We start from the raw sequence: 25,002 nt of genomic DNA on the forward strand, positions 1-25,002 counted from the left end.
GGGGCCCTCATCTGGTGATATGAAGCAAGGCCAGTACCTGTGAAGAAGGCCCAGTGCCTGTGAAGCTCGCCGCCCCGTGACACTCACGTAATAATGAGTGGGGCTGTACACGCCCCGGAGTCTCAGGGGTGCCGGCCTCAGGCCCTGGGGCTCCCTCCCACGCCCAGTGGCAGCACTTAGCTCCGCGCTGGTGAGAAGACGTCCAAGACTAGACTAGGTGCCGGACGCGGCCTTTTGTTTGCTTTCGCCGCTTTTTCCTTTGGTTGCTGTTTTCCCCCGCTGGATTCAAGTTGGATTCGAATTTGAGATTTGCGTGTGTTCGGGGAAGGGGTGCTTAGTCTCGTTCGAGCAATTTCTCGCGTTTTGGTTACCGCATCGCCTCAGCTCCCTCCCCTCGCGAGCCCCTCACGAGCCGGGTCAGGCCAAGCTTGCACGCAGCCCAGACTGCCGCCGACGTGACCTCTCAGGAGGATGTTTTACTGCAGATCCTACTAATCCAATCAGGGAACACTCGAAGCACCACAACCCCCCGCGGGCTGCCTCAGGGCCAGCACGGGACAAAGGTAAACTAGCCGACCAGCGCGTCGCTTGAGCCAACCACTTGGCGCGGGCGCATGGGCAATGTAGCGTCTACCAATACGATTAACACAAGTTTTACATAAGGGGCTCCCCCTCCAAAATGCTCTAACTACAGTCAGGCCAAAACCTGAGTTCTATTCATGCAGGGTAAGGAAGTATGAGCGATGCGCAATCAGTCGGATGAATCCCCCAATGCGTTCTCAAGAGCACCACCCGAGCCGTTGCTGGCGTCGCTGAACTCGCCATCGCTGTCCGCGTCACCGCCAGCGGCGTCAGGGCCGTTCACCACGCCGCCCTCGTCGGCCGCCACAGTCGCGTCGTCGTTGTCTGAAGCGAAGGCCCTGATGAGAGCGTCCACATTGTCCTCCACCCAGTGCGCCAGGTCGCCTCGGACGGCCTGGGGGACTGGGGCGATGGCGGCGTCAAAATCAAAGTAGGGATCCATGTTCGGAGGTGGCTGAAGACGCGATAAAAGGCGCGCCCAATCAGGCCGCGGCTCCTCTCCTCCACCAACCTGTCAGCCCTGACCGACCGCGCCTCCAGCTGCGTCACCACATCAGTGAAGAACTAAAGATTGCCAGCATAGTTGACTGCGTGCGGTTCGCCAACAGCCGCCTCGCAGATGTTTCCCAAGGCTGCGTTGGCTCTCTCCCGGAGCGTGGCAAGCATGGGGCCGTGCTCATGCTCCAGGATCCGCTGCTGACGGATCTCGTCCGCGTTCTGGCCCGCGATGACATCAGCCTCCTCCACCAGCTGGCGGAGAAGGAGCACCTCAGCCTGGGAAGCGGTTAACTCACCTTGCGTCACCTCAAGAGCGGCCCGGAAAGCGTCGGCCCGCCGCGTCGCCTCCTCCAGCTTGGCCCTCAAGGCAGCAATTCTGCCTTCAGCTTCGGCTCGAATCAACCCCAGCTTCTCGTCGAACTCGTGCTCGAGGTTCAAATGTGCCATCGCCACTCGACGTCCGACCTCCTCCAGGACGCGGGCTTCTCGTGCGGCAACATCATCCTCCGCCTGCGTCACCAAGCGCTCCCTCGTCTCCAGACGCTCGTACTCACGGGTGTGTTCGGCGGCTTCCAGCGTCAGCGCCTCCTCGCGCTTCTGGAGCTCTGCTGAGTCATCGGAGGCCACCTTCATCGACGCGAGAGCTGCCTCGCGCAGCTCCGCCTGCTCCTCCAGTGAGTGGCACCAGGCCAGGAGCTCCCGAGCCTGCTCCTCTGCTGCCATTCGCCGCCGGTCAGCTTCCCGAGCCTCCTCAGCGGCCCAAGATCGGGCCTCCCGAGAGGCCACCAGCGACGCCTTGGCCTCTGCGTCGTCAAGATTGTGCTGGCGGCGCGCAAGGGCGATGGCGTCCTCCAGCTCGCGCCTCTCTGCAGCCAGGCGCAAGCCCTCGGCCTCAAGGCGCGCATCTTCATCAGCAAGCTCCTCTCTAAGCAGGCTTACCGCGTCAGCCGCCCTTCGAAGGAATCCTTGGCGGAGAGTGTGACGCTCCCGAGCATGCTCGAGCACGTCCTCCACACCATCATCTGCCCCAAGCAAGCGCCGGGGGCCGCGAGTCAGCACTCCCCCTTCGGGCTGGGGGCTGGGGGCTGGCACCCTCACGACGGCCGGGCACACCGCGTCAGAAGCCCGGCCGGGGGCCAGCCCGTCCCCAGGTGAAGAGCACAGGAAGCGCCTCAGCCAATCACAGTCCACGACCAGGCGAGAAGCCCACAGCAGGCCGGCTATGCCATGAGAAGGCCCGCGAAGGATCGCGAGGTACGCAGGGCCACGATACGCCTTGGGACGGTTCGCCACGTCAGTCGCCCTCACCACAAGGGCTCCACTGCTTGGAGCGCTTGAGGACGGTGGAGGGGGCGAAGCCAAGAGGGACGGCTCCTCAGCCGTCTCCGCAAGCTCGGCTGGAAGGGGCCTGCGGAGCAAGAGTCAGTAAGAGCAACAGAAGGATCGGGAGCTGGGAAAGGAGAAGGCTTACTCATCAGTGGCGAAGTACTTCCTACGCTTCAGCAGGAGACAAGGGTAATCGTCGCCCAGGGCCTCCCTTCTCTTCCGAAGGGCCTGAAAGTCCACGCGGAAGCGGCCTAAGAGCCGGGCGCAGGGATCAACCTGCAACGAAGATGGAGTATCAAGGCGATCTGCGTCAGGGGCGCCTGCCTGGCGTGCGCCGCCAATCGCCTCACCAAGAGAAGCCGCCGGAGCCTCGGTGGCCTCGGTCGAAGGCGTAGAGGGCAGCTGCTTGTCACCCTCAGCCTCGGTGGCACGGGCCCCGATAACTGCTTCCTCACGAGCCTCGCCCGGCGTTGTCACCCCGCCGGGAGCCCCCTCGGCCTCTGGCGCCTCTTGCCTCCCTGCTCCGCCACTTGAGGAAGAGTCGCCTGGGCCGACTGGAAGGGCAGTCACCACCACTGAGTTCTCACGAGGCCCCTGAAGGCCGGCGGGGCGCGGCCCCCACTCATCGAAGATAGGCATCTGCCTCACCAAATCGCCCCCGCTCTGGCAGAGGTACAGCAAGGCCCCTCCCTGCTGGATACTGCCAGGGTTGGGGTCCCCCGTCAGGGTCAAGAGCGCCGCCCTCAGCACGTCAGGCGTCAGGTCCTCTTCCTGGAGCCTCATACGATCATCGCGCCTGCTGAAGGCCCACATCCGACGAGAGTGGCGCTAGAGAGGAGCAACGCGGCGCAGCAGGAACTCCTTCACCACCTTGGGCGCTGTCGCGCCAAGCGACCTCAAGAACGCGAAGTGGTGCCAGACGAAGACGAGACGGGGGCTCTCAAGCGTCTCCTGGCCCCAGCCCGAATTGGGGACAGCAGGCGAAGTTGGCTCCGATAGCAGGGGGCTGGGCACCCCAGCATCCACATACAGCCACCGCTCGCGGAACCCAGCCGCGGGCGGAGGGAGCTTGAAGTCAATCCCAGAGGCCGCCGTCTCAGGCGCGGCAACGAAGCTCACACATGCCCAGCGTTGGGTAGGGTCAACAAGGCGCGGCGAGAAGAAGTGGCGCAGCAAGGCAACCGAAGGAAGGATGCCCATCATAGCCTCGCAAACAAAGGCGAAGACCGAAAGGAGCGCGATGGATTCAGGACCCAGATGCATCATGTGGATCTGATAATGGGAGAGCACGGCATTGAAGAAATCAGAAAAAGGAGGAACCAGACCCGCCCACAGGGCGTCGGCAAAATACGGGACCTCGGTGGCTATCATGCCGATGGAGAAGTGGGACGCAGGCCAAGCCGTCGTCCTCCCGCATTCATTGAAGATGGTGGCCAGAGCCAAGCTGGCCTTGCCCAAGCCCTCGGCTGGGGCCGCCAATGGCGGCGGGCAAGGCGGAGACACGGGTTTCTCCCCTCTCCCCTTCTTCGTCGGAGCCATGGCGATGGGAAGGGGGGGATGTTCGAGATTGAATTGGAAACAGAAACCAGAGTTCGAGCGGAGGAAGGACAGAGGGCGCTCGAGCAACCAAACAGGGGAACGGCTGTGTACGACTACGGGTCCGCCCAGCATGGCGCAAAATAAGGAGGGCGTGGGGGAACAGTGCCGCCCACGTCCAATCAACCACCACGCGGCGCCCAAGGCCACAGGCTGTTAGGGCCCGCGGAGCTTCGCTCTTACCCTTCCACCTCCCTGCACGGCCAAGTCCGGGCGTGCCTTGGGCCCAGGGCTACTGTCAGTGTTCTGGGAACGGGGGTCCCCAGACTTGCCTGCCTGCGGCCTGCGGCGTGGCTCAAAGGGGGGCCTAGCGCGGCCCATCTTCACCAACACAAACCCAAGACCCTCGCGAGGCGGACGACGCGGAGCTTCCTCAGGCGCGGCCTCGTCAGGCTGGCTCACGAGGAGGCGGAGAGATCAAGGCGGGGTACCTCATGAGGTGCCCGTGACGCAAGCCATGACGACCGGGGGCGCCAGGCGGATGCCAGCCCGCGCAGCGTCCTCCCTTCCTCTTTGGTGCAAAGGGGGCAAGTGTAGCCGTGGAGTACCGAGGCATCAGGCAAAGGTTGCCATTTTGGTGCAACGAGACCAAGACCAGGAGGACTATGAGTTGGAGGTCACCGTGGAGCCCAAGATGGCGTCATCACCAGAGCTTTGCGCATGCGAAGACTGCTTTTGTCAGGATAGTTGATACTATCTATCCCCCTTCAAATTAGCCCGCCATTCTTGGCTCCCTTCCCGCTCGATATTTGGGAAGAGGACCAGGGCCTCTATAAATAGGACCAGCCACCCACAGGCAGAGAAAAAGGAAAAAAGAGAGAGAGGCTAGAGGCTGGGGAAGAAAGAGCTGGCCAGAGAGTTGGAAAGATAGAGAAGGTCAGGTAGAGAGAGAGGGGGGTGACTGAGCTCCTCCCAGCAGTTCATCGCCCCAGCCAAGAGCAGACCCTCGCGAGGCTGTTCTTCCTTGTATTGTTCATCATCATCAGCCCAAGAGGCAATCCACCACACCACACACTGGAGTAGGGTATTACACCACAACGGTGGCCCGAACCAGTATAAACCCTGTGTCTCTTGTGTTGTTCTTTCCTTAGTTTAGATCCTAGTAAGGCGGAGGAGTGCAGGTAGGTAGGAGGCGAAATCTCCGCGCGCACCCCAGTGTTCGAACCTCAAGGGTCTGCCGGAACCCGAAATCCGACAGTCACGGACGAGGCCATCATCTCCGCGTTCTTCGACGGCGTCCATGACGTCAAGACGAAGGAAGAGCTCGCCATCCACGAGGAGCTCTTCACATCTCAGGAGCTGTTCAACCTGGCGACCAACTGCACAAGAGCTAAGGAGGGGCGCCTCTCTCTCCTTGAGCTGCCAGCCGTGGGCGCGGAGGAGAAGAAGGCCAAGGCCAAGGACGTGAAGCGCAAGGAGGCAGCTGTGCTCGCAGCGGAGCCCGACATCAAGCGGGGCAGAGATCAGCCCGAGTCATCCAAGAACGGCCGACTGTTCTGCGCCTTCCACAACCTGAACACCCACAACACCAGCGACTGTCAAGAGCTCAGAGCCATACGAGAAGGACGCTATGGTCGATGCCCCGAGCACAACGACCGGGGCTACGGCCGCGGAGGAGGACATGGAGGTGGACGTTGGGACGACCGTGGCCCGCGCCAGGAGTGGCGCGACCGGCCTCGTGAGGACCGCTGGCAGGACCAACCTCGCGAGGGCGCCTGGAGGGACCCGCCGCGTGAAGATCGCCCCCAGGGCAACGCCGGTCTTCCCCCACTGCCGCCACCAAGAAGGAACGACGACAACCACCAGGACAAGGGGGCTGGGGGCTTCCAGGAGCTGTGTGCGATCGCCTGCATGTTAGGCGGCGCCCAGGCCCCAGCCTCTCAGTGCACCTTCAAACAGTTCGCTCGCGAGGTGAATGCGGCGCTTCCCAAACTCGAGGCCACGCGCCCGCTCAGGTGGTCCCAATGCGCCATCACTTTCAACTCAGCCGATCAGCTCAAGTGTGCAGCCACCGTCGACGCCCTCCCTATGCTGTGTTCCCCAGTCATCAGCAATGTGCAGGTCACCAAGACCCTCATCGACAGCGGCGCAGGGCTCAATGTCCTATCCGTCAACATGTTCGACAACCTCCAAGTGCCTTATGAACAGCCCTAGCCCACCAAGCCTTTCTCAGGAGTGACCGGCGGCTCCACCACACCGATAGGGCAGGTCCGCCTGCCCGTCACCTTCGGGGAGCACAAGAACTACCGCACCGAGCTCATCGACTTCGATGTCGCGCACATCCGCCTGCCGTACAATGCCATCCTCGGGTATCCAGCCGTGGCCAAGTTCATGGCACTCACTCATCACGGCTACAACGTTCTCAAGATGCCTGGAAGCGGAGGAATCATCACGGTCCCGTGTGAAGAGAGGAATGCGGTGTGCTCCCTCGAGCGCGCCTTTCAAGCCGCAGCAATCGACGACCCCGATAGCAGAAATGAAGGCCCTCTGGAGGCCATCCCCAAGAAGAAGCAGCCGCACCGTGCAGGACCTCAGGAGGATGGCGTCGCGGACCAGCGCCCGCTCCAGGGGCGCCTCCCTCCATCGCATAGGAAGGCGTGCCTGGCGCCCTCCTCAGGCAGGGCTCGGGGGCTCTCTTCTGGAGTGCCTCAGACCTTGCCAACCTCACGAGGGAGGCGCTTGGGCACCACTTGGAGGCGTGCTTCGCGGCACGCGGCCCTCAGGAGAGCACAGGGCAAGGAGTGCCCACCACTCAGGAGTTCATCATCAGGACCACCCAGGAACTGCAAGAAGCAAGAGCCATGCGCGGCGACAGCCGCCCACGAGGCGCAGCTCCGTATCCCGGCGAGGATGCTGGGTTGCGTGTCTGCATCGACATCCCGGGGCTCAACAGGACCGCATCCCAGGAGCATATCTGCGCGTGTGGGCCGCTGCGAGGGCCCGCCACACATCTATGTTCGAATGCCTTTTGGCTCGCCGAGCATGGCGTCGGCCTATCAGCGCAACATGCGGCATGTCCTGGCGGCTCAGGAAGCCAGGTACCACGCCGTTCTAGAGGAGATGGAGACGGTCTTTGGGGAACCTCCCGAGCCCCCAGAGCCTCCCGAGGCTCAGGGTTCTGGCGGCTCATGAGGAATCATTTCTTCAACGCACGCCTTCAGCTGCACTAACTCTACTTCGTCCATAGAACCAGGTGACATCTTCCAAGTTCGTTTAGCTGGGAGCGCCCTCGGGCTGCATTATTCCCAAGCCGCGTGGGTCCGTCCCTGCGGCATGTATCCCTTTTACTTATGCCTTTAGTTTACCTTGTTGGGGGCGCCCCTCGGGCTGCATCATCCCCAAGCCGCTCGGGCCAGACCCGGTGGCATGTATCTTCCTGCATTTATCTGAATTGATCTGCTCTCCATGCTTAACATGCCAACTGCTGTCACCTGCGCGATTGCTGCCCACCACGGGTCTGTTCATCCTATGCAATTCGCTTGCACATTAAAAGGGGGGCTCCTAAGCATCGCGACTTAGGAGCTCTTACTGGCTCTCCAGCCCTCACCCCCTGGCCTTGACCACGGCATCACGACCTGGCATACCAGCGACGGCTGAGCTCGCTCGAGGATCGGGACCTGAGGACCTAGAGTGCTTGCATCTAACTGCCTTGCAGGGACATACAGTCACCAAGACTCAAGACCAGGCGCAACCCGCCTTGAGGTAGGGCCTCGTGAGTCCCGCGCTGGCTCACGAGTGCCCACATACACCTCGCAGCCCTGCCGTGCAAGCCACGTGTCAGGTCCGGAGGAGCCCCCCATCCCACGCCCAAGTGGAAGCACCATGCTCCACGCTGGCTGTCGACACTGCCGAGGAGCGGCTATGCCCGTGCACAAGCTGAAGCACTATGCTCCGCGCCGGTGATAAACAACTGAGGGCAGCCCCACGGTCGTACCAACCTCAGGGAGCCCAGAGCTCAGCGCCCAGCCTCACCCCAATGCCTCCCCTCGGGAGAGCCGCACGAGGGGGCTGGGCACGGGGGCTGCGCTCGGGTCACGCCCAAGTGCATGCCACCCAACCAGGTCCCCCGGAACTGGGCGTCGCGCGCCCCTCCCGAGGCCTCGGCGAGGGCAGGTATGGAAATTATTTGCACGTCAAGGGGGACTCCTGAGCATCGCGACTCAGGAGCCTAACTGGTCACGTAGCCCCTCACTCCTTGGTCCGTCCTGGTCTCTGGTCGGCCCAATGGCGGTTGAGGTGTGCACGTGGCCGGGCTCTGCCGACGTAGAACATTGATCTATCCTCACGAACTCTCCCTATATGCTGTTTGCGTGTCAAGGGGGACTCTTGAGCATCGCGACTCAGGAGCCTAACTGGTCAGGTAGCCCCTCACTTCTTGGTCCGTCCTGGTCTCCCGTTAGCCCAACGGCGATTGAGGTATGCGCGGGGTCGGGCTCTGCCGACGCAGAACGCAAAGCAAATAGGAAGGAAATCGCAAAATCTCGAAGCAAATATTACAAGCATACTGTTCTCACAATACCAAATGAAAAGTCTAAACGCCTCCACGAGGCCTAATACATGTCACAGGAACGAAACGGGAAGAATTGCCACAGGTCACCCCTGGATATCGCCATCGCTTGCGAAAGGGGCTCCCTCGTGGGCAACGATGTTCTCACCTTCACCACCAGCCGTAGGACCCGCGACATCGCCAGACAAAGGATCGGAGACAAAGCCACGGAACATCCCCAGCAAGGCCTCCACTTGACCTTGTACAGCCGCGGTGGCAGCTTCGCAGTGGTCTTCGGCCACAGGCTCCAGTAGCTCGTCAAGGCGAGCGCTGGGGTCGCGGAGGTGCAGATGGCTGAAGACGCGAGTCAGTGCGGCTGAAGACAGGACGCGAGCTTCTGCCTCTGCCATGGGACCAAGGCCATCAACGACCTCCTCAAGCGCCCTCACCACGAGAGGAAGCAGCTGGGCGGGGCCGTCCTCGTCGGTGTCCAGTGGCTTCTCCAGGCCGTGCTCGTAGAGTGTCTTCAGCGCCTTGCGAGACCTCTTCTCGATATCGGCGAAGGCCACATGGTCTTTGGCCAGTACTTGCGCCTTGGCATCAAGATCGGCCTCCCTCGTCCCCATCTTCCGCTCCAACTCTTCCAACCGGTTGCGCTCGGCGGCCTGCTTCTTCCCCAGCTCCGCCAGCTCAGCATCACGGTTCTTGACGGCTTCCTCCTGGGCCTTCATATTCTCCTCCTTCGCTTGGCAACAACGTACCTCTTCGGCGTGCTTGTCATGCAGGCTCTGCAACTCGCCTTCCAGCGCTTGGCAGCGGTCACGGGCGGCCTTGGCATCTTTCAGCGCCGCCTCATGATCGGCTGCAGCTCTGGCGTCTCCTTGCTTCTCCTCCTCGGAAGCCGCAGCAGCCTGGCCCAACGTCACACGAACCGCAAGGTCGGAGTGAAGCCAGCCAGAGGCCAACTCTAGACGCCCGGCCACCAGGCGTGGGTCCGCGCTCAGGAGATCCGCCTGCAGCTGGGTCATCTCTGAAAGGGCACGCTCCAAGACAATAGAGGGAGCAGAAGAACCAGGGAATGGAGGTGATGCGGTGGGAGGAAGCGACCCCGTCACCAGGGCTTGGGAGACCGCGGGTTCCGGAGCAGCTGGGACCTCATCAGCCGCGTCAAGCGCCGGCACCTCCGGAGCCAGCGGGGCCATGGGGGCTGATTCCACGCGGTGATGTTCCTCTTGGCCCCGCGAGGACGACCGGGCTGGGGAGATGCGGGCGCTGCTGCCTCCTTTCTTTGCGGAGGGAGGCACGGCCCCCGTATCCTCCTTCCTCTTCGCCGGCCCAATCAACCAAAGGCGAGCGTCAGGAAATAACAGGTACCGTGAGGGATAAAGTGAAGCTCAAGATACCTACCGGTCCACCGCGAAGTACTCCACCTTTCGCTTGTGAAGCTTGAAGCCTGACAACATCGGGACCTGAAGGGCAGGCGTTTGGGTTCGGCGGCGCCAGGCGGTGCGGAGGCAGAATCGGATCCAGCCCCAGGAGGTGTTGGGACGGAGGCGGCACCACAGACCACCAGCAACGACCTACCCTTCATTGGGATGAGGGGTTGCTCCCTCCCCCTTGGTAGGCATCGGCTTCGGCATCATCAGGAAGGGCGCGGAGAATCTCGGCCTTGCTCAGAAGGGAAGTGTCCCCCACCTCTTCCGGGGTCTTCTCTGAGTCCACCTCCTCTTCCACCTCTCCGCGGGACTAGCAAGAAGACACCTCCATCGGTTTCTGCGCCATAGGAGCTCCCGGAAGCACCGGTGGCACCAGCCCGCGCGCATCAAAAGTCGGCCTGGAGGCGACGAATTCCTCCCGGTCCCTGCGTTGGAACAGGGGAACGAAGGCGCTAGGTGGATACTCCTGGTTGTCGCCGACTATGAGGCGTAGGACGACATCCAATTCATCGCCAGGCAGGTCCCCTGGCCTCAGGCGGGTCTTGTTTTCCTCTTCTTCGAGCTCCCAGAGGGGGCGCACGCGCCTGGAGTGGGGCAACCCGCAGCATCAAGAACTCCCTCAGGAGCATCGCCCCTGTTATCTTGGCCGCCCCCGCGTTGCCCGGCTTCAGGTCAGTCATCATCTGCCCCAACACTGACGATGCCGGCTCGTCGACAAGCTCCGCCTTGGGCCACCCCTTGCCCTACCGGGGCGCCTCCGTCGGCAACACCAGGCATGGATGGGCGTGCTTGGCGTCCATCATGACCCACTTGGATCGAATGTTGTCGGCTCTCTTCCCGGTGCTCAAGATCGAGTTGGCCTTGCCGCAGGCGACGAAATTAGCGCACCCGGAGGCATGCTCGCCGTTGACGCGGAGGAAGAAGAAATGGCGCAGGAGCGCCACGGACGGCATCACGCCCAGGTACGCCTCACAGTAGTAGGCAAAGATGGACAGGAGGAGAACAGAGTTGGGATGGAGGTGCAACGCTGATACGTCTCCGTCGTATCTATAATTTTTGATTGTTCCATGCCAATATTCTACAACTTTCATATACTTCCGGCAACTTTGGGACTAACATATTGATCCAGTGCCCAGTGCCAGTTCCTATTTGTTGCATGTTTTTTGTTTCACAGAATATCCATGTCAAATAGAGTCCAAACGGGATAAAAACTAACGGAGATTTTTTTGGAATATATATGATTTTTGGGAAGAAAAATCCACGCGAGACGATGCCCGAGGGGGCCACGAGGCAGGGGGGCACGCGCGCCCCTGACCCTCGTGGCCACCCCGTAAGGCGGTTGGTGCCCTTCTTGCGCTGCAAGAAAGCTAATATCCGGATAGAGTTCGTGTTAAAATTTCAGCCCAATCGGAGTTACGGATCTCCGGGAATATAAGAAACGGTGAAAGGGTAGAATCTGAGAACGCAGAAATAGAGAGACAGATCCAATCTCGGAGGGGCTCTCGCCCCTCCCACGCCATGGAGGCCAAGGACCAGAGGGGAAACCCTTCTCCAATCTAGGGAGGAGGTCAAGGAAGAAGAAGACGAAGGGGCGCCCTCTCCCCTTCTCTTCTGGTGGCGCCGGAACGTTGCCGTGGCCATCATCATCACCGCAATCTTCACCAACAACTTCACCGCCATCATCACCAACTCTTCCCCCTCTATGCAGCGGTGTAACCTCTCTCTTACCCGCTGTAATCTCTACTTAAACATGGTGCTCAACGCTATATATTATTTCCCAATGATGTATGGCTATCCTACGATGTTTGAGTAGATCCGTTTTGTCCTATGGGTTATTTGATGATCAAGATTGGTTTGAGTTGCATGTTTTATTATTGGTGCTATCGTATGGTGCTCTCCGTGTCGCGCAAGCGTGAGGGATCCCCGTTGTAGGGTGTTGCAATATGTTCATGATTCGCTTATAGTGGGTTGCGTGAGTGACTGAAACACAAACCCGAGTAAGGTGGTTGTTGCGTATGGGATAAAGAGGACTTGATACTTTAATGCTATGGTTGGGTTTTACCTTAATGAACGTTAGTAGTTGCGGATGCTTGCTAATACTTCCAATCATAAGTGCATATGATCCAAGTAGAGAAAGTATGTTAGCTTATGCCTCTCCCTCATATAAAATTGCAATAATGATTATCGGTCTAGTTATCGATTGCCTAGGGACAAATAACTTTCTCGTAACAAAAAGCTCTTTACTAAAACTAACTTAGTTGTGTCTTTACCTAAACATCCCCTACTTTTTATTTACGTAATCTTTATTATCTTGCAAACCTATCCAACAACACCTACAAAGTACTTCTAGTTTCATACTTGTTTTAGGTAAAGCGAACATCAAGCATGCGTAGAGTTGTATCGGTGGTCGATAGAAATTAAGGGAATATTTGTTCTCGTTGGGTTCGACACTCTTACTTATCGAAAACTGTTGCGATCCCCTATACTCGTGGGTTATCAAGACCTTTTTCTGGCTCCGTTGCCGGGGAGCAATAGCGTGGGGTGAATATTCTCGTGTGTGCTTGTTTGCTTTATCACTAAGTAATTTTTATTTGCTGTTCTTAGTTGTTCTTTATCTTTAGTTATGGATGTGGAACACGAAATACCAAAAAAAATAGGTGTACTTTCTGCTCATGGAGATGGGGAACCTCCTAAAACCCTCGATGCTGGTTATGTGAAAGATATTATGTACTCCCTCCGTCCGGAAATACTTGTCACTAAAATGAATAAAAGGGGATGTATTTAGATGTATATTAGTTCTAGATACATCCCTTTTTATCTATTTTGATGACAAGTATTTTCGGACGGAGGGAGTACTACTTTAATAATCCTGAGAAAACCCCATTCAATTATGTAATGGGAGTAACGTTGGATCAACGTGAATACTTTAGGGATTACTGCTTGACACAAAAGGGAAACTATTATGGGATCAAATTCATATATTGAATTGGTATACTAGGCAACTATGCTTGAGATATGATTATACTTGTTGCTCTAGGATGAAGGCTCCACATCTTCCCTTTTCATGCAAATTTAATGATAATAATACCTTAGCTTCTTATGCTAATGGTATATATGATTACTATGATGTGGAACAAATAGAAGAATTTGTTACTTTTATGGGTGCTTATGAAATTGAATTTATGTTTAAAGAGTTTGAAGATTTTGATGATGCTGTTTATAGACCTGAAAATTTAGCTATCCTGAAATATTGTTATGAGAATTATGAATACAATTACGAAATTAATGCGCTTATTGAGAAAGTCTCCGCTGTCCAAGATGAGACTAATATTTTGCAGGAATCTATGAAAGAAGAAGTTGATGAAACTGTGAGCTCATTGGATGAAAAAGATGAGGAAGAGAGCGAAGGACAAAAGGAGGAAGAGCGGATTAGCTACCCGTGCCCACCTTCTAATGAGAGTAACTCTTCAACTCATATATTGTTTAATTCCCCTTCGTGCTTACCGAAGGATGATTGCTATGATGATTGTTATGATCCTGTTGATTCTCTTGAAATATCCGTTTTTGATGATGCTTGCTATGCTTGTGGCCAAGATGCCAATATGAATTATGCTTATGGAGATGAACTTGCTATAGTTCCTTATGTTAATGAAATTGTTGCTATTCCACCCACGCATGATAGTCCTATTATCTTTTTGAATTCTCCTGACTATACTATATCGGAGAAGTTTGCCCTTATTATGGATTACATTAATGGGTTGCATTTTACTACTACACATGATGATTTTGATAGATATAATATGCATGTGCTTGCTGCTCCTACTTGCAATTATTATGAGAGAGGAACTATATCTTCACCTCTCTATGTTTCCAATACAACAAAATTGCAAGAAACTGTTTATACTATGCATTGGCCTTTACTATGTGTGCATGAATTGTTCTTTTATGACATGCCGATGGATAGGAAGAGAGTTAGACTTCGCCATTGCTTGATATATGTTGCTTTGTGCTCACTACTAAATGCTAAATCATTGCTAATTAAAATTGGCTTTGATATATCTTGGGATCCGGGTGGATCCATTATTTGAGCACTATATGCCTAGCTTAATGGATTTAAAGAAAGCGCTGCCAGGGAGACAACCCGGAAGTTTTAGAGAGTCATATATTTCTGTTGAGTGCTTTTATCTCTCCCTAATAATAAAGCACGGATTGAGTCTCCGGGTTCACCGTCGCGTCCTCTTTTTACAAAGGCCCCTGTGGTTTTTAGGAATCAACCCGTAGTCCTATTTTAAAGAAAACGTTTCGTTCGTACATAAAAAACCCTGCATTATTGTGTATTCGACCCGTGGTCCTTTTTAGGGGCAAAAATGCGTGCGCCGGAGCCAGGGAGCTCGGTTCCGCACCAAGCGCTCGCCCGGACCCCGTCTTCCTCCGCCGCCTCGCCGCGCCGGCCGGCATCACCGGAGATCGCCGCCACCGCGAACAGGTCACGTCGCCGCACCTGCCTTCTCCTCCTCCCTTTCCTTCCTCCCTCCCTCTCACCATCTCTCTCTCCCTCTCATTGCAGCGCCACCATGGCCGCCCCGAGCTTTGCCGGCAGCCGCGCCGCGCGACTCCGGCGGGATCCGGCCGCCCCAGCCCGGATCCGCATCCTCCGCTCCGCCGCGCCCCGGATCTGGCCACTACCAAGCCTCCCACACCGATCTGCCCGTCCGCCGGCCTCCCCCTGCTCGACTCGGGTGGACGGGCGAAGTTTCTGACTTGCCATTGTAGTTGACCTGAAGCTCCGTTGGTGAGGACCATTGCCGCTGCTGCAGGTTAGGGAGGAGGCTCGAGGCAGCCACGAATTCTGTCCTGCACTGCTTCAACACCGGCCTATTCTAGCATGAATCTTCTGCCGTGAGGTATTTTCTTGTGCACTTGGATGCTTGTACCAATATTTGTCTAAAATTGCAACTCAAAAACACCTCTTAATTGAAATAAAATGGGATGAACATTGTAGGTTATTGATATGGCAAGGTTGAATCATGAGAACATAGCAAAGTTTCTGGTCTATTGCAGAGAGAGTGACCCATTCTCGAGGATGTTAGTCTTTGAGTATGCATCAAATGGGACCCTGTACGAGCACCTACACTGTAGGTCTATCTCTTCAGTTTCGTTACGACGGACTAAATATTTGCATTTTCTATGTGTCATAGATTTGATCTCATTTGTTTTCTTCCTTTAGATGGTGAAGCAGCCCAATTCGCTTGGCTCAGACGAATGAAAATAGCCATCGGCATCGCCCAAAGTTTTAAGGTATCTGCACACTGAGTCGTGGCCTCCTTTCGCTATATCATAGATGAAATCCAATTCAGTATACGTTATAGAAGATTTTACCCCCAAGGTACTTACATGGATTTTCTGTACAAACTGAACTTTGAAATCCATTTTAGACAATTGCTCATGACTTGACAGAAATCATTCTTACGAGCAGGCTGACGACGTCGTCTACTGAGCCCCACCGGCGGCGCGACGGGAGAGCTCCAACCTGTATGTGGGTGTGGGGACGCAGATCCGCGTCGCTAGCCTACACAAGGCCATGGCACTATAAGAAACTTGTTAATACATGACGATCTTAGTCCGTCACAGAACAGCCAAAATCTGTCATGCATGCAAATCCATGACGGATTTAAAATCCATCATGTATATCGCGTCATAATTTGACACCGCACCTTCCATGATGGTTCTTGGCCGTCATGGATCTGCCCCAGGCCCGCCAAGCCCAAACTAGGCCGTGATGGAACAATCCGTCACCAATTTACATGACGTGGATGCAATGTGGACCTAACAAGTCGTCTACGTGGATCTGACGTCGAGGCTAATAGCCCATGTTGTAACCAGCCCAATTAGGATTTGGCCCAATAATTTTGGTGGATGATCCAACCAATCAGCTATTTATTTTTCATACATCCTATTTTCACAATGGAACACAATTTACAAGAGGACAACCAAATTTTATTCATTCAAACAATAGCAATTGTTTACATGACAATACAGAGTTCCAACAATCTAGTCTGATTTGAGAAAACAAAGCTTAATATCAATCACAAGAATATCTAGAAAGTGCTATAAGCACCTTTAAAAAAATGAGTAACATGACTTCAAAGAAAATGCACTTCTACTGATTTTAATCTCAAACACTACACCGAACCAAGGAAACTATCCGAGGCCAAGCAATTCCTGCTAAAAAACTTCAATCTCAACTGCCAAACCTGCATAGAATCAAAACACATACAAAATTGTAATAAGTTATAAAAGCGAGCTTCCAAAATAATCCAAAGAGTAATAACATCCGTGGAAACGCCACTACTATATTATGGAAACAGGTAAATGTGGGTAACACACGTGAAAACAACCAGACTAGTTACAAGTTCAAAAAAATTTGTCCGAAGAAAAGTGTGTCAAATGAAAGTATAATCTAAGTTAGGCTACAAGTGACAAGTAACAAGCACACATCAGAGCTAAAAGTACAGTAGCAGCAGCAGTTGGTCCAGTCATCGGTTCTGGACCGAACAGACAATACGTGCATGGGGTTAACCAGGCTGGGAGCTATCTATTTTCTGGCCTAGCGAACAGAGATGAGATTTCTCAAAGAAGCAAACAAACGTAATAGAGACATGTAGTTAGTTTTTTTTCTGAGAGGAAGCAGTGCGCCTGTACATGTATTTAGTTTATCTTATCAACCATTTCTGTACTCTAAAAGAAATGAGAAAAAAAAGTGACATGCACTTAGGTTTTTTTTGTGAGAGGAAGCTGTGCGCACATGTAAGTACTTGGATTTTCTGGATCAAAATTTTCTGTATAAGCGATCAGCTAAAAATTATGTAAAGAAAATTCTGCCAGCATAGACACTATACCACACCATTCCTTAACAAACAAGAATGACAGTAAAGAAGTGACAGACTAACTTAAAATAATTAACGCAAACTGGGCATAAAAATAGGCCAAGTTCAAATCCAAATATGTAATGTTGTGGACTATACTAACTCAATATTTAAATCAAAATCAGCACCAAAGGATTTTTCATATAACTTGATGCTAATGCTGCAAGTTCATCTCAAAGCGCCAACAAATACAGTACTAAACAATACTTGCTTGCCAAGTTAACTTCAAATGGCATGCAAAATATTAACAAAGAACATGATACAGTTTCATTGAGAGATCTCCCACACTAATAGTTTATTTGTGGAGTACTAAGCTATGTACTTTTATTTCATGAAAAAAAATAAAATCTTTAGTAAATTATTAAACAAGAAAATACTTGATAAACGGTGAACTAATAGTTAGGAAAGTCTAGTAGAGTATGGATACAATGCATGATATCAGGGACATTGTCCAATGCAGATTTTATGCACACAGAAATATTTGTACAGTTATAACTTTACTGGAACCACACAACAGTCCACACCTTGAACAACTCACAACAGTCCGCACCTTGAACAGCTCAAAATCTACAGCCTGAATAATTCACATCAAGAATGGAAGGGTATCAAGCTCACCCTATTCTGCTCAAGGACGGTGTCGTCGGCGTCGATTATGTGGGAGATGTACTGAATATAATGTGCAAAGCAAAGATATTAGTGTGACAATTGGATATGTGGTTTCATTCATTATTACTGAAATGAAAATGTTGTCTCAACTGAACCGAATTCTTACAGAACTATGCCTTCCCAAATGTCTAAATTTACTAACTGGATTCTTAAAGAATTGATTCAATTGCATACTAACTGAACTAAGGAACAATGTACAATGGGTAGCCGCACATTATTTTCCATATTTGCATTGGTGAGACTAAAACACACATATCAGACACCAAATTACTAGTCCTTAAAATGTGCAACTAAAATGAAATACCTTCTGCTGTGATCACACTATAAACCTTACATGTCCAGCAGGCAGTAGCTAAACTGAACATTTGCTGCCACTGACAGCACATGCTTTTGACCCTAAACACACATGAAGGTATCAAGGAGGTTAATTGAACATGGTAAAACTGAAATATTTAACATTTGTTGATTTTATATATCGAATCATTTAATACACTGAGGACCCTAAACAGATAAAACAACCGAATTCAAAAACAGATGTGAGTTATCAACCCTTCAGACTAGCATACTTATGGCAGTTTATCTTATGTAGCGTAATGTAAATACAGGAATTAGCACACAACATAATTATCCTTCTGTTAGTTTATCCTCATGTATCCTTATTTAGTTTATATTGCATACAGGGATTTTGTTTGAATTACTGCTTCATCTATTCATTTTATTTCTTCCATTCTGCCATACGGATTCCATCTTTCCTTAGCTTTGTTAGTCCACACACTGGCTGTAGAGGAGGAGGAACAAGCGTCAGTATTTGCATCTAATTCATAAGATTAAAACAAGGAAGAAGAAATACACTGACGATTAAGAGCATATCTAGGAAAGGAGAAGGTGCACAATATAACTAGCTAAGGAGACCAGGCCAGCTCATCCTTTGCACTGAATTGGGTGTAAGATGCATATATTTTTACTACAATCCATTCCATTTATCTTATTTTACTTTCATATATTAAAATCGGTGCACATGAATGCATGCATCTAACAGTATCATAAGAATCAGTATGCTTTGCTCTTTGCACATGTAGTACGTTGCACCAAACACATTCTATTGTGGATACTACAGAGCCTTATTTTAAAATTCTGCCACAACGTCATTGTTAAGTTATAACTAATTCAGAATTTGTGAAAAAATTAGCAAACCTTCTCAAGTGGCTAGCTTCTAATGGTATCGGTTTTCCAAGAGTTGTTATTGAATACATAATGGACAGCAAATCATGCACAAAGCTCGTTGTGCACTATAAAAAACAGTATGCAAACCATTAACTTTAGCAACATCAGCTATACCTGAATGATGATATTAGAAAATAGAACATCCACTCAACTGATTATGCAAAAAGCACCTACGAAACAACACCGAAATAGTGCATCCACCAAAATGGTTATGCAAAAAGCACCTACGAACCAGCATACAGGCCATCGGATTAACAGGTTTCCCACACTATCCAACACATAATAGAACCAACTAAAGGTGCAACGAGTCCTACAAGAAAAACTAGAATTCCTACTATACAATTTAGCCCCTTATTCAGGCGCATACAAGTAGTAATCTACATGTAACAGAGTATGGCCCAGTCATGGGCTCTGAACAGAGGAGGGACGCAGCTCACCAAAGAGGCTTGTAGATGATGCAACTGTCGCAGTGCAGGTCAGCCACCACCGTCGCGCGGCAGAGGAGGTCGTTGCAGGATGCACGGCCGCGCCGGAGACGCGGAAGAGGAGGCTGGGGTCTCTGTCGTTGAGCACAACACGCGCGAGCGTACCGAGCTAAGGGGCACCATCCAGGAGGTAAAGAGGGCGCGAGGGGGTTGCGGTGTGCGACGGAGAGGAGCCGCCGGACACATGTCGTCGATGGACGTGATGCCGCAGCCAAAACCCTAGCCATGGGATAGGGGCCGCGGGCGAGCACCGGAGACCGGGATCGGTGGATCCAGCCGGTCAGGAGGACGGAGAGGTCGGAGACCAGGTCGTGAGTCTGGTACGTGGTGGCAGACTTCGCCGGAATCGGCGGCCGTTGGTCGCGGCGCGAGTGGTCGCACGAGAGAGAGAGAGAGAGAGAGAGAGAGAGAGACAGATGGGTTCCTGGAGGGATGGTTGGGTGGGGGATCCGGCAGATCTGGCAGCTGCCAGAGTTGCGAGGCAGGAGGAGGGAAGGGGGAAGGCCGGCGGCGAGCTGTGAGAGGACGGAGGCAAACAGGTGGTTGGCGGCGATGCGTGGGAGACGATGGGGAATTGGGAGAAGGGTGTGGCCACGGGCCGAGGAACAAAGTCTTAGGGTTAGGTTTTATACGGGAGTGGCTAGGCGGGCTTTAGCGGGCTTGGCGGGCTATACCGGGCCATCGATGACAGTTTCTGAAACCGTCAACAGAAATCCGTCATGGATTAACATATTTCTTGTAGTGTGGTCAACGCGCCGACGCAGGGTTCATCATCCGTCTTCGTCAGGTAACCAAAGTGATCCACCTTTCCTCTTTCTCATCAGATCCGTTTTATTATGATATTGCATTTAAGTCAATCAATTTTTATGATTCTTTCAGTGTTAAAGAAGATGGATTTTTACCTGAATAAATTGCGTGTATAAATATGTAGAGGATGAACTCAACAAGCGGATCTTTCAAGGTTATTAGCTTTGCACATTTTATTAAATAGATGCAATGGCATAGCACCTTCAGTATCATGCTTGCACTCACATGTTGTTCCAACAGCACCATAAATGCTGCCCAGAATTGCCAGGCCTTCAGCTTTTGCTATAAGTTCATATGTTGCTCCTTTTCAGGTGACTTTCCATGTGATTTCCACTTCTAAAAATTAGAAAATACCTTCAGATCAAAGCAGCGGATTTGTAGATTTTTTGGGTATTGGTGCTACTCCATCTCCATCCAGCTTACGGTCTTTGGTCACTGATTCTGAGGTACGACATTGTTATACTTTTATGTTAAATCCCATTTAGCTCGACACTGTTAACTAAGGGTAAACGGTGGCTTTCTTTTTGGTGACAAGCATTGGGAATGGCTGAACAGGGGACGACCAGGATTACGATGAGGGCGAGATGTTGAAGCTAGCGTCGTCAATTGTGACCACAACCGCGACCTTAACATCGACCGTGGGAGCGAGGCGTCAGCCCTTGACATAGACCGTGTTGGCCCCTTGTGTTTCTGACCAGCCGAGCTCCGGTTCCGGCAGCTCCCATTCCAGCCGACCCCTTCCAGGAGCCTTCCGGTGAGCGAGCAACTTCCATTCCACCAAAGCAGACATCTAGAGGTTCCACTGCTTGGGCGGAAGCTTTGCTGGATTGATATGCATATGCATTTTTCATCCTCTCTTAATGCAGGCCATGAAAATAGGTCTCTTTCAGTTACCACATATTTTAGTTTTTTCTACTTACTGTCATCTCTACTTTCTTGTCAAATTAAGCAACTAATAAATGAATATGTGCATAGTCCTAGCAGTTTAGCACTCAGTTATGGGCCATATATATGTTATAAACCAAGGCTAAGTGTGCTCTGCTATTCGGCAACTTAATGCAGTCTCATGTGACCATTTCATTGCTAATGTTGCTTTTCTCTCCCCAGATCGCTAATGATACTAAGATTGCATGAGTCCATGAAGCAAGCAATAATCTATCTCAAAAAATTGTGTCCAAGCATATAACGGTTCATCAATTTTCGAACTGACTATGGCTATGTAGCAAGCTGAAAAGACAAGAGAATAATGCCTGTAAGGTTCTGACTATGAGTTTCGTGAGTTAGCAAAATTTTGTTCTCATGGATAACTGCAAATATGAGAAGTTTTTACACCTTTTTACTCATGCAGACATATGTCCGAGCTATGCCGCCTCCCACCAAACTCGAGCTCGACGCTCTTGCATGCAAGGCTAAGCTATCTCCACCGACTCCTTTTTCTGTCCGAGCTCCTCCCTACGCTGGCGAAACCAAATGCTACAATCTCCTTTTTTTGGCATTCTAAAACTTATGTCAGTTCACTGTGATGGATAGATTAGTGATAATGAGGTTAGGATCACTACATTGGAGAGGATGAGAAGCTATACTGGGTACGAGATGTTGCTTGAGGTGTGGTTCTGGGACATGCTGCTGTTCAAATTACAGTTTCCTTATTTACTACTAGCTATTCCCACTAACATTGACGATACATGGAGCATTTCCAACAGTGACAGTAGACACATGTGGCAACACTTCTGGGTAGATTTTGTCTATTTACTTTTTGTATCCTTTGAATTTGAATATTCTGTGCAAGATTTGTGTTTAAATCTGCTCAAATTAATCTTGTACATTCTGAATAAAATTAATGTTTTGTATCTTACTAAATTTTGTTTTGTAATGGAAGTATTTTTTTTCTTCAAATTCCCTTATAATTTTGGAACATACTGATAATTTTTTTCCTTGCCCATTTTCGCCATCATATACACTGCATCTCCCACTGTAACGGATAGCCAAATTTGTATTCTTGAAAGTTTTAATCATCTCTATTGCAGGCTTGCACCTAAGTGTTCAAGTGCAATCTCTAGCCAAGTTCCCTTTGTTGTTGTGTTGTATTTTGAGGAAAGGTGGTTGAGCAGCTCGTGACATATGTGTCGCGCCTGCTCTGCAGCTGCCTTGACCCGCCGCCGACGTCGCCGGTTGAGCCACAAGGGTGCAAGATCATCATGGGGCCCGTTGCATGGGTGCAAAGTATGCTTGATTGCCATGTCGTAGGCGAAGGTGCTAGAGCCTGGTGGCGTGTTTGTGATGTTTTTTCTCCCATTGCAACGCATCGATTGATTTATTCATGCATCTATCAATTTACTCTGAATTTTTTTCAGTAGTCAAACATTAACTGGATTGGTTCGTGGATATGCAGTGTGACAAGTAGTGTGAGATGAACATGGTGAACCATCTCGATGTGAAGCCAAGTATGTGGTGGATTTTCCATGGATGATGGAAGACTGGTAAGGGTAAAAGTTTGAGCTGCCAAATTTTGTGTGACCGAGGTCCTGGACGGTCAAACCTAAAAAGTTCAGAGAAGATTCAGATTACATATGGATTCCTTTTTGTTGCCTACAATGCTGTAATCACGATAACTATGTGCATGGTGTGTACCCGAGATGATTCAAAAATTGCTTGCAGATAGGCAGTTGGATGTCAAGGAGGCCGAAGCCTGTTGTGCCAAAACTAACACATTAGAATCTTTCAATTTGCTGCTACCATATTTCAATGTAAGAACACGATGATGCAAAGGAATCTTATTATGTAGCCATATGTAATCTCAATTTGTTGCTATGTATAAACTATGATAGGAGTAGGCCCATATAGATGTGTATCCATTTTTTTGCCTTCTACTGATCTATGACTAAGTGGCCGTTTCTATTGAAGCAAAGGAGTGGAACTCGAAATTTTCAATCAATGGAGGTTATCTTTCATATGGATGTTTCATGTAACCATCAATTATGCTACTGGCAGTCCCTGTACATTCTTTTTTACCTGCTCTAAAAAATTATGTTGGTTTAAAACATCATACATTTTAATATATAAGTAAGATTATGAGTTGATCCAGTGCCGAAAACAATTCAGTTGAACATGTTTTTTCTAGCAGTTTTAGGCAACAATTCATCTGCATATGAAGTTTGATTCCATGTGAAGTCTATGATTGATTTTTTCTGGGATTCTTCAGGTTTGATTGGTGAAGCTACATCCAGCAAAGAAGATATGTTTATTTGTAGAGAAATTTTGCAGGTAAAATCCATCCAGCCATACATAAGACTGATATTCTCATTCGTTAACAATGTGTACATGGCCTCTACTTTGTTGTGCGTTGAGAAAAGGCTGGGACATATATTGTTGTTTGTATAATTTTACTTTGTAAAATAATTTGTGGTAACAAACATGTTAACAAGGGCGCAAGTTTTCTATACATAATTTCAGAAGTACTCCCTCCATTCAATATATGACGTTTTGGTAGTCTAATTTGAACCACCAAAATGTCAAGGAAACAGAGGGAGTGCAATTTTACTAAAAGTATAGCCTGATATATATATATATACACACTGAAAAATGGAATGATTCTTGTCGTCCCGTGGTCACTTAGTGCATGGATGTCCTTTCTGTGCTGGTGGGTGTTCCATTGTGATACAGACTCTTCATCATTAAGGTAACAATAACAAAGTAATACTGTAGTTTGATTCTTCACAATATACAACCTTTTTTTTTCTAAACTGAAATAACTAATGCACATCTCCAGACATAAGTTGTGGATCATGGAACCTGTGTTGATGGCCAGATATGTCACAAAACAGTTAGGTTAATTTAATCTCTTTTTTCTGCGGGAAAGTTAATTTGTTCTTATCCATGAATTGTAATTGAGATCTATAGAATGCAGATCAGATGCACCAAGAAAATAAAGATTGTGTTTTCACAAACTATGATCTGATGTACTGATATTATGTTGCTTTTTTGTGAATCTGAATTATATTACGTTTTCATGGAAGCCTTTTCTTTCCTCTCTCTCATCATACTAGTGCTCTTATCCTTGCCTCCTATATAAACAAAGGAATATGATGGCAGCCATAGTGATAGTCTTCCTCAGCGAAATCCGGATACATAATGTTACATCAACAACTTCAGAATATTATGGTGAGCACATTCAACTTTGCACCCACACTGCCTTTTTGTTTTATGTTCAAAATTGACAGATTTTCATGTGTTTTACTATGAACTAATTATTAGAAAATATTTCTTTGTGAATTATGAGATTGGTCCTTCAACATGGCATAGAAAATGCACTTTTCAACACTTCAAATAATATTTTTGCTACTTTCAAAGTTGTTTGAGTTTTTATTAAAAATTTCTAAGAATAAGTTTATTTATTTTGTACCCGTTGCAACGCACGGGCATTTGTGTTAGTATAGTTTAAAAACAACAAAAATAAAGAGGGGAACCCAAATTTTTTTCAAAAAGAAAAGCGAAAGTGAGAAAGACAAGCATTGTTGAAGTGGGAGAGCTCCTTGAACTTTGTTCATGCTCACTGAAACTTTGTGAATCTTGATTACAAAAACTTTTCAACAAAAATAATTATCCCCTTGTACAATTCCATTGTATTATAAAAATAATGTGCCAAGGTTTGCCTTTAGGATGTTTACATTTGCTTGATAGTTTGTATGGTGCAGGACAGAAACTTTGGCTGTAGTGCGCGATTTTACATTTTTAATTGGAAGATCAAATGATTCTGATTCTTTTTGCACTGTCTTTCTATACAAATTGTTTATTTTTCCTAATTTTGGCAGAATTGTTCAAGTATCAGAAGTATGGTGAATGTTCAGATTATTACAGACTGTTCTGTTTTATACAGATTCTGTTTTTGATGCATAGTTTGCTTGTTTTGATGAAACTAACGATTTATATCAGTGGATTAAGCCATGGAAAAGTTATATTACAGTAGACAC

At 50.2% G+C, this 25,002-nt stretch overlaps 3 long non-coding RNA genes across 4 annotated transcripts; 2 read left to right on the plus strand and 1 right to left on the minus strand.

The window, feature by feature from the left end:
* Positions 1-14,272: 14,272 nt before the first annotated feature.
* LOC147965339 (uncharacterized) lies at positions 14,273-15,644 on the plus strand. The gene is made up of 4 exons (XR_015608285.1): positions 14,273-14,828; positions 14,927-15,059; positions 15,152-15,310; positions 15,401-15,644. It is a non-coding gene; the product is annotated as an uncharacterized LOC147965339 (long non-coding RNA).
* Positions 15,645-15,899: 255 nt separating this feature from the next.
* Positions 15,900-19,355, minus strand: LOC147965340 (uncharacterized). The gene is made up of 2 exons (XR_015608284.1): positions 19,178-19,355; positions 15,900-18,294 (listed from the first exon to the last, which is right to left on the minus strand). It is a non-coding gene; the product is annotated as an uncharacterized LOC147965340 (long non-coding RNA).
* A 517-nt stretch (positions 19,356-19,872) lies between these two features.
* LOC147965341 (uncharacterized) lies at positions 19,873-21,685 on the plus strand. 2 transcript variants are annotated; one of them, XR_015608287.1, is made up of 6 exons: positions 19,873-20,012; positions 20,105-20,186; positions 20,344-20,478; positions 20,568-20,786; positions 21,140-21,289; positions 21,381-21,685. It is a non-coding gene; the product is annotated as an uncharacterized LOC147965341 (long non-coding RNA). The 2 variants fall into 2 exon arrangements; XR_015608286.1 differs by having other exon boundaries at positions 21,140-21,284.
* The last annotated feature ends 3,317 nt before the right edge of the window (positions 21,686-25,002 follow it).

The sequence above is a fragment of the Triticum urartu genome, chromosome 6A (assembly GCF_056163025.1).
Source record: "Triticum urartu cultivar PI428250 chromosome 6A, HENAU_Tu73, whole genome shotgun sequence".
NCBI classification, from domain to species: Eukaryota; Viridiplantae; Streptophyta; class Magnoliopsida; order Poales; family Poaceae; genus Triticum; species Triticum urartu.